The sequence below is a fragment of the Erpetoichthys calabaricus genome, chromosome 3 (genome assembly GCF_900747795.2).
Source record: "Erpetoichthys calabaricus chromosome 3, fErpCal1.3, whole genome shotgun sequence".
NCBI classification, from domain to species: domain Eukaryota; kingdom Metazoa; phylum Chordata; class Cladistia; order Polypteriformes; family Polypteridae; genus Erpetoichthys; species Erpetoichthys calabaricus.
In genome coordinates this window covers 37,010,510-37,017,676 of record NC_041396.2, presented here as the reverse complement: position 1 = coordinate 37,017,676, position 7,167 = coordinate 37,010,510, and positions in this window count along the sequence as shown.

Sequence of the window (7,167 nt, the reverse complement as noted above, 5' to 3'; positions counted from 1 at the left end):
AAGCTCAGTTCGTTCTGAAATTCAGCTGTTGCTGTCTGCTCATGTCTCTTGGTTTATAGTGGCAGCAGCTCACTCTATTGGGAATTGTAGCCAGGATGACAGCAGACACACATCCCAGAGAGAAACATGGGGGCAGATACACACAAAGAAATAGGAAGTCTACAAGTGAAAGCAAGAGCAGGGACATTCACACATCCTTATTATTAATTTCACTTAATCAATTCAGATTTCTTGAGCAGAGAGTCTGTTAATGATGAACACCTCCTTCAAGACCTTTCACAAGATACACTACCCAGATACTAGAAGAAACTGAATAACGTACTGTGGAATACACCTTGTGGTTAAAATGGCACCTGCTGCTATGAAGTCAGCACCAGAGTGTATCCACACAGTCACTACACCATACTGTCATTAGAGTATAGCTGGAAATATTACCTGCAGTCACTCATTACTAAACCCACTTACATTGACATGTTAGATTTATTAATTTAACAGACACATTTGTCTAAAGTGACTTTACAAAAGAGGTCAGGATAATTTAGTAAGCCTCAGTCTGGGGGGCTGTTTTAAAATTAGTGTTACAGGACAGGTTTACAAAAATGACCAACACAGCTAAAGAGTTTTTAACCAAACAGAGCACATAACTAGTGTTAAAGATAGCCCGGCCACAGACAGATACGACATCAGAATGTCCAAAAACACACACACGTTTATTCCACACGCTATTTACAATATTTACAAATTGCTCAGTGCTAGTTCCTTCAGTTGCCTCCACTCCTGTCTCGCAAGCTCTGTCCTCTTCCACCCGACTCCGGCTCCTCGAATGGAGTGAGGCGGCCCCTTTTATCCTGCCCCGGATGTGCTCCAGGTGCACAATGACGAACTTCTGCCAGCACTCCCCAGTGTGGCAGAAGTGCTGCCCTTGCACCCGGAAGCACTCCGGGCATACACCATCTCTGGTCCAGCAGCACTTCCTGGTGTGGCGGAAGTGCTGTCCTCCAGGGCTCTAGGATTGTCCAGGTGCCCAGGAAAGAGAAGTGCCGCTCTTCCAGTCCGTCCCTCCTCCCGGCGTCCCGGTGGGGCAGGATCCCTGGTTGTCTGCCACACTAGATACTCCTTTAATTTACTACTAAGAACCTTCCAACAATATCACTGTCAATTACAAATATATTCATACAACAAATCAGTCTTTACAGCACCTTTTAAGCACTGTGAGCAAGTCAGTGAATGGAGATAGACCACTTTTTCCACCAGCTACTGGCCACGTTTGAAAACTGTCCAGTTTGAGATTTGATTCCAAAATCATTAGCAGTGGTTTGGTAGCACATGCAGATGCTCCCGCCAGTAAAGAGTTGCAGTAGGTTAGACATTACAGGACTGATGCCAGGGCCACTTAATCCAGTTTACCTCTGGAGAAACTAGAACTGGTTCCAGCAGTATAAGAACACCAGTCCATCACAGAGCACAGGTCAGGTCAGGTTGGGGAGTGTGCACAGGTACAACACGTAGGCGCATCCACCACAGAGCACACATTTACAGAGCACACATTGAGTAAATCAAGATTTATAAATCTATGTAATGTGAACATCTCTGGGATGTATTAGTAAAGTGAAAGAACCTGGAAAATCTTGTGCCAACATGGGCAGAACCTTTACTTGTGCAATTACAGGGTGAGGATTTCTAACTGTAGATTCCACTGTACAGCTGTGACTGTTAGCCATTGCATTAGTGACTGACTGAGCAGTGTGTACAGAAGTATCTGGGTGTATAATATTTTGGATGATATGGTTGCATCATTGCCTTACAGGTCCAAACACTTACATTCACTTCCCAGTGTGACCATTACTTATGTGGAGCTTACATGTTCTCGCATTTTAAGTATCGATTTCACCTTTCCATTCCAAGGATGTATTTGCTAGGGAGTTTATCAACTTTAGACTAATTGGGATTTTTTATTAGATAAAATTATTTATTTTAATACATACTTGTTTATCATGACGGTAGTGAGTTATGACTTGTTCCATGTTGTTCATACATGCAAGTCACAATTTCACTGTTCTCTGTACACATGACAGTACTACAACAACTACAATACTACCACTTCTTACACGTGTGTGTTTAGATTCAGCTACTGTGTGATTTAGGTCACACTGGTTTAACATACTGCTAATGCCCATCATGTGTATTTGCTTTTGTTTGTCTATTCTTTCTAACTTAATGTGTTGTCAGTTGCCAATTTCTGTTCAGATTTGATAGATTCTTCTGTTTCTCTACACAACAATCTCTGTCTCAGGCAGTTTGTTTGAAATATGACCCAATAAAAGCTACAGCGAGCACAAAGCTTCCAGTATTTCTAATAAATTCATTTTCTTCTGCATCCACTGTCTATCATAAGCTTTGATGTGAATTTTCAGGTGGTCATCCTAGAAAGGCTAACTGAAACTCATGCTGCTAATGAAGCCTATGTTCTCCAGGAGCCTGACCACCTCCTGAACATGAAAAGTGGCTTTCTAGTTGAGGCCCGTATTTCTTTGGTGCAAAATGCTCCTTGTACTTAGATGCACATTGCTGTGATTCCTTACCTGGTGAATGTATGCATACACCTCACACATTTCCACAATACATGTTGCATCCCACATCTTCTGTATGGTTAATTGATGATTCTGAAATGGCCCCGTGTGGGTGAGAGTTCATGATTTTTCTCTGCCATGTCTCAGTGCCCCATCCAGTTTTAATTTTGTTGATAAAAACTAAGACGAAAAGTACTTGTCAACATTTTTCCTGTGATGAAAATGGAACAAAAACTTAATAAAAATGCGTCATTAATGATGAAAAGTAAGACGAATGCTTTTAAAATCATTGTTGATGAAAACTAAACAAAAATGTTACAAAAAGACAACTGTACAATGAGCAATGTGAAGTTATTTGCACATCTCTGTTACACATGACGTGGTATGCAAACTTGTGATTGGCTGACACTAGTTGTGTCGCCTTTAGGAAAACATCACATCAGACAGAATCCTGCTCCACACCGCTCTGTGATGATGGCCAATGTGATTCTTGGGTGAAAACAGCGGTCAGACATATGGACCAACTTTAATTACAACACTGATGAAAATAAAGCCCAGTGTAAGCCATGTGGAATGATGCTCACAGGAAAGAACACCACACACCTAAAGAGGGGTCTAGAGGTGCACCATCCTGACATTCATGCCAAGGTATGTAATGTTATCTAGGTAACAACTTGCCTGGTGCCAATACCATTATCTCTGGCACTTGTTCACCCTCCTAATACTAACGCATCAAGTGTATTGGTTTATTTTAGATATGGTGTTAGTAGAGATGCCACATCGATAGTAAGGTCGGTACTGCACTCTTACGTGACAGCAAATATACAAATAACTTCAGATGGCACAATAATAAGTGATAAAAATGTGAGTAAAATCTACATATGACATCAGAAAATGAAACAGTGACGACAAAAAGACGACATCAGCAGAAGATGACCATTTCATATTAATGTCAGAGGATGTAACTCATCCATCCATCCATCCATTTTCCAACCCGCTGAATCCGAACACAGGGTCACGGGGGTCTGCTGGAGCCAATCCCAGCCAACACAGGGCACAAGGCAGGAAACAATCCTGGGCAGGGTGCCAACCCACCGCAGGACACACACAAACACACCCACACACCAAGCACACACTAGGGCCAATTTAGAATCGCCAATCCACCTAACCTGCATGTCTTTGGAATGTGGGAGGAAACCGGAGCGCCCGGAGGAAACCCACGCAGACACGGGGAGAACATGCAAACTCCACGCAGGGAGGACCCGGGAATCGAACCCAGGTCCCCAGATCTCCCAACTGCGAGGCAGCAGCGCTACCCACTGCGCCACCGTGCCGCCCAGGATGTAACTCATGTATTTCTTTAAATTTTTCATAAGCTTTTTCTAAAGACTTAGTATTTTTGTGTATATATATATATATATATATATATATATATATATATATATATATATATATATATATATTCATAGCATTCGTAGTCTGAATCACAATCTGATTGTATGGGTGGTTACCTGCCAGGTAACGCTTGTGGTTGGTATGCAAGTCGGCAAACATCCGCCACAGTGCCCTCTCAGTTGCGAGAAGCAGCTCATAGAATGTTGCATAGTTTATTGTCAAATAATGCAAAGAGTATGTGACACGTGTTTCGCCCTTATTTGGGCTCATCAGGCGTACACACTCACTCCACCTCTCTCGGGGATCGAACCTCAGATGTCAGCATCAGAGGCAAAGCCTCTTTACGTTCTGCCATGGCGTGTGGTTCATTTATTTTGACAGTATGTAGATCGGGGTAATTACATTCATAGCATTCTTAGTCTGAATCACAATCTGATTGTATGGGTGGTTATCTACCAGGTAACGCTTGTGGTTGGTCTGCAAGTCGGCAAACATAAGGGCAAAACACATGTCACGCACTCTTTGCATTATTTGACAGTAAACTATGCAACATTTTATGATCTGCTTCTCGCAACTGTGAGGGCACCGTGGCGGATGTTTGCTGACTTGCAGACCAACCAAACGCGTTACCTGGTAGATAACCACCCATACAGTCAGATGTGATCGACTATCCGATGGACCCTCCTCTCCAGGACCCCTGAATAGACTTTTCCAGGGAGGCTGAGGAGTGTGATCCCTCTGTAGTTGGAACACACTCTCTGATCCCCCTTCTTAAAGAGGGGCACTACCACCCCGGTCTGCCAATCCAGAGGCACTGTCCCTGATGTCCATGCGATGTTGCAGAGGCGTGTCAACCAAGACAGTCCTACAACATCCAGAGTCTTGAGGAACTCCGGGGCCCTGCCACCAAGGAGTTTTTTGACCACCTCGGTGACCTCAGTCCCAGAGATGGGGGAGCCCATTTCTGAGTCCCCAGGCTCTGCTTCCTCATTGGAAGGCATGTTAATGGGATTGAGGAGTTCTTCGAAGTACTCCCCCCACCGACCCACAACGTCCCGAGTCAAGATCAGCAGCGCACCATCCCCACCATATACAGTGTTGACACTGCACTGCTTCCCCTTCCTGAGACGCCGGATGGTGGACCAGAATCTCCTCGAAGCCGTCCGAAAGTCGTTCTCCATGGCCTCCCCAAACTCCTCCCACGCCCGAGTTTTTGCCTCAGCAACCACCAAAGCCGCATTCCGCTTGGCCTGCCGGTACCTATCAGCTGCCTCCAGGGTCCCACAGGACAAAAGGGTCCTGTAGGACTCCTTCTTCAGCTTGACGGCATCCTTCACCGCCGGTGTCCACCAGCTGGTTCGGGGATTGCCGCCACGACAGGCACCGACCACCTTACGGCCACAGCTCCGGTCAGCTGCCTCAACAATAGAGGCACGGAACATGGCCCATTCGGACTCAATGTCCCCCACCTCCCTCGGGATGTGGTCGAAGTTCTGCCGGAGGTGGGAGTTGAAGCTACTTCTGACAGGGGGCTCTGCCAGACATTCCCAGCAGACCCTCACAACACGTTTGGGCCTACCACACCTGACCGGCATCCTCCCCCACCATCGAAGCCAACTCACCACCAGGTGGTGATCAGTTGACAGCTCTGCCCCTCTCTTCACCCGAGTGTCCAAGACATGTGGCCGCAAGTCCGACGACACGACCACAAATTCGATCATCGAACTGAGGCCTAGGGTGTCCTGGTGCCAAGTGCACATATGAACACCCCTATGCTTGAACATGGTGTTCGTTATGGACAATCCGTGACGAGCACAGAAGTCCAATAACAAAACACCACTCGGGTTCAGATCAGGGGGGCCATTCCTCCCAATCACGCCCTTCCAGGTCTCACTGTCATTGCCCACGTGAGCATTGAAGTCTCCCAGCAGAACGAGGGAGTCCCTAAAAGGTATGCCCTCTAGCACACCCTCCAGGGACTCCAAAAAGGGTGGGTACTCTGAACTGCTGTTCGGTGCATACGCACAAACAACAGTTAGGACCCGTCCCCCCACCCGAAGGCGAAGGGAGGCTACCCTCTCGTCCACCGGGGTAAACCCCAATGTACAGGCTCCAAGTTGCGGGGGCAATAAGTATACCCATACCCGCTCGGCGCCTCTCACTGGGGGCAACTCCAGAGTGGTACAGAGTCCAGCCCCTCTCAAGGAGATTGGTTCCAGAGTCCAAGCTGTGCGTCGAGGTGAGCCCGACTATATCTAGCCGGAACCTCTCAACTTCGCGCACTAGCTCAGGCTCCTTCCCCTTCAGAGAGGTGACATTCCATGTCCCAAGAGCCAGCTTCTGTAGCCGAGGATCGGACCGCCAAGGTCCCTGCCTTCGGCCACCACCCAACTCACACTGCACCCGACCTCCTTGGCCCCTCCCATAGGTGGTGAGCCCTTGGGAAGGGGGACCCACGTTGCCTCTTCGGGCTGTGCCCGGCCGAGCCCCATGGGTGCAGGCCCGACCACCAGGCGCTCGCCATCAAGCCCCACCTCCAGGCCTGGCTCCAGAGTGGGGCCCCGGTGACCCACGTCCGGGCAAGGGAAAACGCCGTCCAAAATGGTTGTTCTTCATAGGAGGTTTGTTTAACCGCTCTTTGTCTCATCCCTCACCTAGGACCAGTTTGCCTTGGGTGGCCCTACCAGGGGCATAAAGCCCCGGACAACAGAGCTCCTAGGATCATTGGGACACACAAACCCCTCCACCATGATAAAGTGGCAGTTAAAGGAGGGGTTAGGAAACTTTATTAGTTAAACAATAAAAATAAAATGGCAGGTATGGAATTTTACCCAATAACTGATACACAAACATTGAATAAAAGTAAGAATACAACTATGAAAGCTGCTGTATTTGTTCCTGTTCGTAATTATTCAGTAGCAGAGAATGTTTGACATGGATGGATGCGAGCTTACACACTGCATGGATACCTCACTTTTAGTGGAATGTGAATTACTGTTTAGTCTAATTATTCTGAACACTGGCAAAGTGTGAGTTACGTATTCAAATGTGTGTGTTGCAATACAGTAGTGCTTAATCCCTGCTGCACGTCTGTTTTTACAATCTCCAACAGAATAGCAGACATTTTATGGAACCTTCCTTAGCTGAGAGGCATTTTGCCAGGGAGGCAGAAGAGCACATTGCAGGAGCCACATTTGCCTGG